At 43.5% G+C, this 10,539-nt stretch overlaps 1 protein-coding gene and 1 pseudogene across 4 annotated transcripts in view; both read left to right on the top strand.

Moving 5' to 3' along the window:
* The first annotated feature begins 1,178 nt into the window (after positions 1–1,178).
* Positions 1,179–2,975, top strand: LOC126500122 (pyruvate kinase PKM-like; annotated as a pseudogene).
* Positions 2,976–7,225: 4,250 nt separating this feature from the next.
* Ndc80 (NDC80 kinetochore complex component) overlaps positions 7,226–10,539 on the top strand; it is a 42,295-nt gene continuing 38,981 nt past the window's right edge. For 3 of the 4 annotated variants that reach the window (XR_007591264.1, XM_050139855.1, XM_050139854.1), the window contains exon 1: positions 7,226–7,288. The gene's annotated coding sequence lies outside the window, so the exon portion shown is untranslated. The remainder of the gene's footprint in view (positions 7,289–10,539) is intronic. The other variant, XM_050139856.1, reaches the window with a different exon arrangement.

Genomic DNA, 10,539 nt, shown 5'->3' with positions numbered 1-10,539 from the left:
ATTATTTCATTCATACTAGTCAACTGGAATTTATTCTAAGGAGGAGATATTCTTCCCCGCCAATTACATAACGTATCAATTTGCATATTTGATAAATGTGCAAACTCATAGGTAATCTAAAGGATACAAATTAAAATAAGGATAGAGGGAAGTAGGTAGGCTGACCCCAGTCACCTGCCCCCCAGTCTCATCCCCAGCTCTGGAGCAGACCACCTGCTGCAGACTCCTCTCCCTCACGGCCCTCATCTTCAGTGGATCACACAGATCTTCAACTCTCCTCCCCCCACTCACTGCTTTATCCCAGCCCCTAATTCCAGCAGGCATTCCTCGAGAACTCAAGGACCAAGCAGGCCAGAAAGTCAGATCAGCCACCAGAGTAAGTGGATGAGCTTCAACTCCTCTCTCCCTCCTCTCCTCCACATCCAATCCCCCAGCCTCATCCCAGCTCTGCATCAGACTACCTATTGTGGCCTCTCCCCACTCTTTGCCACCATTCTCAGGGGACTAAGCAGAACCTGGGGAAACACCAAACTTTCCTCCCTCCTGTGGACCTCCTCAGGATGCTCCAAGTCCACCCCAATTCCCAAGTGTCAGCTCCCAATATTGGATTCTTATCCATGCCAATTCGAGGGTCCAATCTGAGAAGAATTCCCTGCCAGGCAACACATGAACTCCATACTCTCTTAAGAAAAGGGAGACAGAAACCAAGGAACAATACACTCACCCAACAAAAACAAGACCAAATATCAGCACATAGAATTAGAATGTTCCCAACCCCTGATGCCTAGACACCAGTGTGAAAACACAAAAACAGCCAGGACAGTGTGTCTAGAGCCCAGCAACCCTCCTACCACAGAAGGCCCCGAGTCTTTCAACATTGATGAATCGCACGTAAAAGACATTAAAACAGCCATGATGAAATGATAGCGGTCCTTAAAGAAAAACAAACAAATCCCTTAAAGAGTTCTATGAAATCACAAACAGTGGGAAGGAAATGAATAAAACCATTCAAAACCTAACACTAATGAAAGACCCCTAGCAACAAACTAGTCAAAACACTAAATGTATCGAATAAAGAAAGAATATTAAATAAAGACTTCAAGGAAATAAGACTCGTCTTGACCCTTCAGTCGTCTGACTTGGGTATAACTACAGGATCTGGAGTACGCCCGAAGACCTCAGGAACCATGCCGAAACCACACAGCGAAGCAGGGACTGCCTTCATTCAAACCCAGCAGCTCCATGCAGCCATGACTGATACCTTCTTGGAACATATGTGCCACCTGAACATTGACTCCGCACCCATCACGGCCCGCAACACTGGCACCATTTGTACCATTGGTCCTGCTTTCCGGTCTGTGGCGATGCCGAAGGAGATGATCAAGTCGGGAATGAACGTAGCTCGTCTCAATTTCTCTCATGGAACTCATGAGTACCATGCAGACACTATCAAGAGCGTGCGTGCAGCCACAGAAAGCTTCGCCTCTGATCCCATTCTTTACCGGCCTGGTGCTGTGGCTCTGGACACAAAGGGGCCTGAGATCCGGACTGGACTCATCAAAGGCAGCGGCACTCCAGAAGCGGAGCTGAAGAAGGGAGCTACCCTGACGATCACCCTGGACAATGCCTACATGGAAAAGTGTGACGAGAACACCCTGTGGCTGGACTATAAGAAAATCTGCAAGGTGGTGGAAGTGGGCAGCAAGATCTACGTAGATGATGGGCTCATTTCATTGCAGGTGAAGGGGAAAGGCGCTGACTTCTTGGTGACAGAGGTGGAGAACGGTGGCTCCTTGGGCAGCAAGAAGGGGGTGAACCTCCCCGGAGCCGCTGTGACCTCCCTGCTGTGTTAGAAAAGAACATCCAGGACCTGAAATTTGGGGTGGAACAGGATATAGACATGGTGTTTGCGTCTTTCATCCGCAAGGCAGCTGATGTGCACGAGGTTAGAAAGATCCTGGGAGAGAAGGGCAAGAACATCAAGATCATCAGCAAAATTGAGAACCACGAAGGCGTCAGCAGGTTTGATGAGATTTTGGAGGCCAGTGATGGGATTATGGTGGCTCGTGGCGACTTGGGCATTGAGATTCCTGCAGAGAAGGGTTTCCTGGCTCAGAAGATGATGATTGGACGATGCAACCAAGCTGGGAAGCCAGTCATCTGCGCCACACAGATGCTGGAGAGCATGATCAAAAAGCCCCGCCCCACCCGTGCTGAAAGCAGTGATGTGGCCAATGTGGTCCTAGATGGAGCCTACTGCATCATGATGTCAGGAGAGACCGCCAAAGGGACCTACACTCTGGAGGCCGTTCGCATGCAGCACCTGATTGACGTGAGGCAGAGGCCGTCATCTCCACCTGCAGTTATTCGAGGAACTCCACCAACTGGCGCCGATTACCAGCGACCCCGCAGAGCTGCTGTGGAGGCCTCTTTCAAGTGCTGCAGTGGGGTCATTATCATGCTCACCAAGTCTGACAGGAGTGCTCACCAGGTGGCCAGGTCGTGCGCCCGTCATTGCTGTGACCCGCAATCCCCAGACAGCTCGCCAGGCCCATTTGTACCGTGGCATCTTCCCTGTGCTGTGTAAGGACGCAGTGCAGGACGCCTGGGCTGAGGATGTAGGACCTCCGTGTGAATTTGGCCATGAATGTTGGCAAGGCCCGAGGCTTCTTCAAGAAGGGAGATGTGGTCATTGTGCTGACTGGGTGGCGCCCAGGCTCTGGCTTCACCAACACCATGCGTGTAGTGCCTGTGCCTTGATGGCCCTCTGGAGCCCCTCTTCTAGCCCCTGTCCCATCCCCTCCTCCATCCCATCCATTAGGCCAGCAACACTTGTAGTGCTCACTCTGGGCCAGAGTGTGGCGCTGGTGGGCTGGGACACCCGGGAAAATTACTGCCGCTGAAACATGGAATAGAGCCCAGCTGTCTGTCTATAAAATGGCCCTACCCAAGCCAGGGGTGACAGAGGAATGCAGAATTGGAAACCCTCTGGCTTTATCACAAAGGGGCAGCAACATATCTGTGTACTTTGCTCCCGTAGAAAGTTGCCCAGACCCACCCACTGAGACAGTGGGGCTGATCTATTGGGAGCTCACCAAGGCCAGCTGGACTGGGACTGAAAAAGCATGGGATAAAACCGGACTCTCTGATCATGGCGAACAATGAGGACCGATGAGAAGCCAAGGACAATGGCACGGGGTTTTGATCCTACTTCATGTTCTGGCTTGGTGGGAGCCTAGCCAGTTTGGATGTTCACCTTCCTAGACATGGACAGAGTGGGGGAGGACCTTGAATTTTCCACAGGGCAGGGAACCCTGATTGCTCTTTGGACTGGAGAGGGAGGGGGAGAGGAGTGGGGAGAGGGAGAGAAGGGTGTGAGGAGGGGGAGGGAAATGGGAGGCTGGGAGGAGGCGGAAACTTTTTCCCTTTTCTCAAAAAAAAAAAAAAAAAAAAAAAAAGCCCAGAGAACTCCCAGCCCTGGCCTGGAGTCAGGAGACAGCAAGGCATGGGGCCCAGGTTCCTGTGTAGATAATAACCTCTGGCCCCCGGCGGGACTTGCTTCCCCAACAGCTTTGGCCTCCCCACTGCTCATTGCACACTTCTGAGCTGTCACTGCAGGCACACCCTGCACTTTCCACCTCCATTCTACTGTGCAGCATCTCCAGGCCTGTTGCTATAGTGCCCACCTGAGTGTCAATAAACAGCAGCTGAAGCAAAAAAATAAAAAATAAAAATAAATAAAAACAAAAACTTCAAGGAAATAAGACCAAGTAACATATAAATGCAGACCTATTAGAATTACACCCAACTTCTCATAAAGACTCTAAAAGCCAGTAGGGGCTGCACAGATGTTTTACAGACTCTAAGAGACCACACATGCCAGCACCACACTACTGTACCCAAAAAAATTCTCAGTAACATTAGATGGACAAAGTAAGACATTCACTAGAAAACCAAATTTAAGCAATATCTATGTACAAACCTAGCCCTACAGAAGGCACTAGAAGGAAAAATCCAGCCTAAAGAGGTCCACTACACCAAAGAAAACACAATAAATAACTCCAAAGCAGCAAATCAAACGGAAAAATGCATACGCATCCCTGCCACAATAACAAAATAACAGGAGTTAGCAAGCACTGTTCACTGATATCCCTTAACATCAGTGGTTTCGATTTCCCACTAACAAGACACAGACTAACAGAATAGATGCAAAAGCAGGATCCACACTTCTACTGCATCCAAGAAACACACCTTACACACCTTAACATCTAGAATAGACTTCACCTCAAGTTAAAAGAATGGAAAGAGATATATCCAAGCAAAGGACCCAAAAAGTAAGCAGATGTAGCCATTTTAATATCTGAGAAAATAGCCTTCAAACCAAAACTAATCAGAAGAGATCAAGGGCATTACATATTCAAAGGAAAAATTCACCAAGAGGACATTGCCATTCTAAACATTAATGCACTATATACAATGGCACCCAAGTTTATAAAAGAAACACTACTAAATCACATATTGGCTTTCACACATTTTTGTGTGTAAGTTCAGTACTCCACTCTCAACAATAAACAGGTCACACAGACAAAAACTAAACAGAGAAATGCTTGAGATAACTGATGTCATAAACAAAATGGACCTACCTGATATTTACAGAATATTTCACCCAAACTCCAATTATATACCTGCGTGTCAGCACCTTGTGGAACATTCTCCAAAAATGACCACATACTCAGGCACAAAGCAAGTCTCAACAGACACAAGAAAACCAAAACAAAACCATGCATCCTGTCTTACCACCCTGGATTAAAACTAGGTATCTTTTTTGTTAGTTTGTTTGTTTCGTTTGATTTGGCTTTTCAAGTCAGAGTTTCTCTGTGTAGCAGTCCTGGCTGTCCTGGAACTGACGTTGTAAATGGGTTGGCCTCAAACTCACTGTGATCTACATGCCCCTGCTTCCCAAAGTACTGGGATTAAAGGCATGCACCACCACTGGCTGGCTTAAATCTGGATATCAATGATGGAAACAACACAAAGTTTACAGACTCATTGAAACTGAAGTCACTAATGAATGAAAAAACTGGCTCAAGATAGAAATAAGAAAAAAAAAACAGTGCTGCTATGAACATAGTTGAGAATATACTTTAAAAAAAGAAATAAGAAAAAAATAAAAACTTTTTGGAATTGAAAGAAAATGAAACGCAACATACTCAAACTATGGGACACAACAAAAGCAGTTAGTTCTAAGAGGCAAGTTTGTAAAACCAAGTACCTACATTAAAAAACAATTGAAGATGTCTTATTAGAGTAATTTAATAGCATACCTGAAGGCTCAGAACAAAAAGGAGAAATCATACCCAAAATGATAGATAGCAAGAAATAATCAAACTCAAGGATGAAAGCAATAAAATAAAACTACAAAAAATCAATGAAACAAAAAGTTGAGTTTTTGACAAAATCAATAAGATTGACAAACCTTATATAAATTAAGTAAAAGTTGGAAAGAGAATATCAAGATTAACAAAATTAGAAATAAAAAGAGGGACATAACAACAGTGTGAGAATCGAGAGAATCATAAGGACATGTTTTAGAAACCTGTTGTCCATCAAACTGGAAAGTCTAAAAGAAATGGGTATTTTTCTCTATACACTTACCAAAGTTATATCAAAATCAGATAAACAATTTAAATAGACCTGTAACCCAAGTAAAATGGAAACAGTCGTTAAAAGTCTATTAATCAAAAAGAAAGCCCAGGGTCTTTTTGTTTGTTTGTTTTAACACAAAAAAAAAAATCTACCAAACTTTCAAAGAAAAGTTTATGTCACTATTCCTCAAATTATTCCACAAAATAAAAACACAAGGAAATCACCCAGTTTGTTTACCCTGATACCTAAACCTCACAAAGATACAACAAGAAAGAGGATTCCAGACCAATTTTCCTTATGAATGTAGGTGCAAAAATTCTTGCATAAAAATGCTTGCAAAATAAATCCAAAAACAAATTTAAAAGATCATTCGGCATGACCAAGTAGGCTTTCATCCCAGAGATGCAGAATGATTCAACATATAAAAATCAGTAAATAAGCCAAGTGGTGGTGGTGAATGCCTTTAGTCCCAGCACTAGGAAGACAAAGGCTGGCAGATCTCTGTGAGTTTGAGGCCAGCCTGGTCTACAAGAGCTAGCTTCAGGACAGACTCCAAAGTTACAGAGAAACCCCATCTCATAAAAAATAACAACAACAAAACAAATCAGTAATCAGATCAAATAAACAAACTGAAAGACAAAACTACATGATCATCTCATTAGATATAGAAAAGACCTTTGACAAAATCCAACACTATTCATGAAAAAAGTTTTGGAGAGATTAAGGATATATACCTCAACCTAAAAAGGGTAGCTTACAGCAAGTCCATAGCCAGCATCAACTTAAATGAAGAGAAACTCAAAGCAATTCCACTAAACTCAGTAAAAAGACAGGGTTGTTCAATCTATCACCATTCAATATAGTACTTAAAGTTCTACCTAGAGCAGTAAGGCAACTAACAAGGGGATAAAAATTAAAAAGGAAGAAGTCAAAGTATCTTTATTTACAGATAACATAATAGTACACATAACTGGCCCTAAAAATTTTCTGGGAAAATCCAAAGTAACTAGATACAAAATTAACTGATAAAATCAAGAGTCTTTCTGTATACAAATGACAAATGGACTGAACAAGAAATCAGGGAAGCAACTCCTTCCATAATAGCCTCAAATAACATAAAGTATCTTGGGATAACTAACTAAGCAAGTGAAAGACTTGTACGATAAACATTTTAAGACACTGTCAGGTGGTGATGGCTCATGCCTTTAATCCCAGCATTTGGGAGCAGAGGCAGGCAGATCTATGTGAGTTTGAGGCCAGCCTGTCTACAGAGGGAGTTCCAGGACTGGCTCCATAGTAACTGAGAAATCCTGTCTCGAAAACCCAAGCCAAAACAAAACCTTTAAGACACTAAAGATTAGTTTGGATAGGGTTTTGTCAATCTTGTTGATTTTCTCCAACTACAAACCAGCTTTTTGTTTCATTGATTCTATGGATTGTTTTCTGCGTTTCTATTTTGTTGATTTCAGCCCTCAGTTTTGTGGGAGTGATTCCTTAATAATAAAGAAACTGCCTCGGCCCTCATAGGACAGAAAATTAGGTAGGCGGAGTAGACAGAAGAGAATGCTGGGAGAAAGAAGCCGAATCAGGGAGTCGCCATGATTCTCCCGCTCCAGACAGACGCAGGATAAGATCCTCCCTGGTAAGCCAGCTCGTGGGCTACACAGAATATTAGAAATGGGTTAGAACAATATGTAAGAGCTAGCCAATAAGAAACTGGAACTAGCCGGGCCAGGCAGTGTTTGAAAGAATACAGTTTCCGTGTAATTATTTCTGGGCATAAACTAGCCATGCGGGCGGCCGGGTGCCGGGGACGCAGCCCTGCCACTCCTATTTCAACACAGTTTGATTATTTCCAGTCTTCTACTCCTCTTGGGTGAGTCTGCTTTTTTTTTCTAGAGCTTTCAGGTGTGCTCTTAAGTCTCTGATGTGAGCTTTCTCCGTTTTCGTTATGTGGGCACTTAGTGCTATGAATTTTCCTCTTAGCACTGCTTTCATAGTGTCCCATAGGTTTGGGTATATTGAGTCTTTATTTTTGTTGAACTCAAGGAAGACTTTAATTTCTATTTTTATTTCTTCCTTGACCCAGGGATGGTTCAGTAGTTGACTGTTCAGTTTCTACAAGTTTGTAGGCTTTCTGGGGGTAGAATTGTTGTTGAGTTCTAACTTTATTCCATGGTAATCCAATAGTACACAGGTGGTTACTACAATTTTTTTGTATCTGTGGATGTTGGCTTTGTTACCAATTATGTGACCAATTTTTGATAAGGTTCCATGAGATGCTGAGGAGAAGGTATATTCTTTTCTATTTGGTGGAATGTTCTATAGATGTCTATTAAGTCCATTTGGCTCATTACATCTGTTAGTTCTCTTATTTCTCAGTTAAGTGTCTGTCTAGTTGACCTGTCCCTTGGTGAGAGAGGAGTGCTGAAATCTCCTACTATTACAGTGTGGGGTTTGATGTGTGCTTTGAGTTCTAGTACTGTTTCTTTTACATATGTGGGTGCTTTTGTAACAGGGGCATAGATGTTCAGGATTGAGAATTCCTCCTGATGAATTGTTCCTGTTATGAATATAAAGTGTCCTTCTCCATCTCTTCTGATTGATTTTAGTTTGAAATCAATTTTGTTAGATATTAGTATAGCCATACCTGCTTGTTTCTTTGGTCCATTTGATTGGAAAACCTTTTCCCATCCCTTTACTCTGAGGTAGTGTCTGTCTTTGAGGTTGAGGTGTGTTTCTTGTAAACAGCAGAATGTTGGATCCTGTTCGTTTCCTATCCATTCTCTTAACCTGTGCCTTTTTATAGGTGAATTGAGTCCATTGATATTAAGTGATATTAATGACCAGTGGTTGTTAACTCCAGTTAATTTTTTGGTGGTAGTGTTAGTGTGTTTCCCTTCTATGAGTTGTGCTCGTGGAGAGTTTTCAGATGCCTGTGTTATTATGGGTGTTGTTGGCTTCCTTGGTTTGTGGTTTTCCTTCTAGTACTTTCTGTAAGGATGGGTTTGTGGCTACGTATTGTTTAAATCTGTTTTTGTCCTGGAATATATTATTTTCTCTATCGATGGTGAATGCAAGCTTTGCTGGGAATAGTAGCTGGGCTTGCATCCATGGTCACTTAGTGTCTGCCAGCACATCTATCCAAGACTGGCTTTCACAGTTTCCACTGAGAAATCAGGTGTAATGCATGTACCTACAGACACCTGATCTTTGATGAAGAAACCAGAAATACATGGGGGGAAAGACAGGATCTTCATCAAATAGTGGGGTTAAACTGGATGATTGTATGTAGAGAATTCCTAATAGATAACATACTTATCACCCTGCACAAAACTCACCTCCAAAAAGATCAAAGAGCTCAGTCAAGTAGAGCATGAGGCTCTTACTCTCAGGGAGGTGGGTTTATGCCCCACACTGGGCCACAGGTTCAGGCAAGGGTAAGTGAGTTCATGAGAGCCCAAAATAAAAGAATATCAAATATTTATTGGGGAAGACTCATGAATAACAATGAGGTGAAGAGTCACCACTGTCCTTTGCCCTGGAAGCAATGGAAGCTGCAACCAGATCTCCAACCACCACAGAAGAGAGACCGTTCCTCTCCCTTATAAGAGATGATGTCGGCACACAGAAGCTATCCTAACGCTGAGACTCCCCACCCAAAAAAAAAAAAAAATTAGTGGAAAGGAATTCCGACACAGACCTCAACCTAAAAACAGATATCTTGAACCTAACAGAAGAAAAAGTAGGAAACAGCCCTGAAATCAAAGGCTCAGGGAAAGACCTGAACAGAACACTATTAACACAGACACTAAGATCAACAATTAATAAATGGGATCTCATGAAACTGAAAAGCTTCTGCATGGCAAAAGATCCCACCATTCAGACAAAGCGGCAGCTTACAGAATGGTAAAATATTTTTTTTCCAACTACACATCTAATAGAGGGCTAATATCCAAAATTATATATATATATATAAAAAAAAAAAACTAAGTCCGGGAACTGGCAAAGCCTGCTTGCTTAATCCCACTGGCCACAGGCGTTCTGACGTCACGCGGGCGGAGACTTTAAAAGCCAAATGGCTCTTGGTTGGGGTTGGCGGTGTTTTCCTGTGCAGTTGTGCATTTACTGGAAGTGGGCGCTGGGTCTCCTCAAGAACCCGAGAGAAAGGTAACTGCTGACAGGGGGTTAACTCTGTTCCTGCTAAGAGGCTCTGTGGCATCAGAGACCTGGGGCGGCATCTGCATTCAGGGATCAGTAAGTTTGTGCCCACAGCGCCTGTAGAAGGAAAAGAGAATATTGATTGCTGACCGAGGTGTGTGTGTGTGGGGGGGGACCTGCCAGGGAGGGACAGGTTAAAACGCTGCTGTGTTCGCATGGTAATGCAGCATCTGAAAAGCCGTGTAAGGAGAAAAAGTCTGGGAAACTGAAGTCTTGAGAATAAAATCTAAGTGGAATGTAAGCAAGCCGAACAAGGAGGGGTGTGGCTCGGTGCACAGTCTATCGTGCTAAAGGCCCAGCTCAGACAAACAATCAAGTGGGTGTTAGTATTTGGGCATCTGTGTTGGCCTGCCTGCCCTTAGAGTCCTGACAGGATATGACCTCGCCTGTAGCCACTAAGAGCACTTCACCTGCAGCCACTTCTGCGCACATTTGCTATGGTTCCTTGTAACAGGTGGGCCTCCTCACCAAATCCCCACCCCCTTCTCCCAGTCTCTGCGTCCCTCACGCTCCTGCACTCTTGACCCCAGGGACTAGTCTGCCCCCCTCTCTGCCTCCTCTGCCCCTTCTCTTTCGTCTTCCAATAAACCTCCCATGTAAACCTTATCACATGGCGTGACTTCTCTTCGCTGCTTCTATATTATTATTATTATTATTATTATTATTATTATT

The sequence above is a fragment of the Alexandromys fortis genome, unplaced genomic scaffold, assembly GCF_014885135.2.
Source record: "Alexandromys fortis isolate MF-2015 unplaced genomic scaffold, M_Fortis_MF-2015_v1.1 scaffold_38, whole genome shotgun sequence".
NCBI lineage: Eukaryota > Metazoa > Chordata > Mammalia > Rodentia > Cricetidae > Alexandromys > Alexandromys fortis.
Note: the sequence above shows the minus strand (reverse complement) of the source record. Positions and strands in the feature narration are given on the sequence as shown.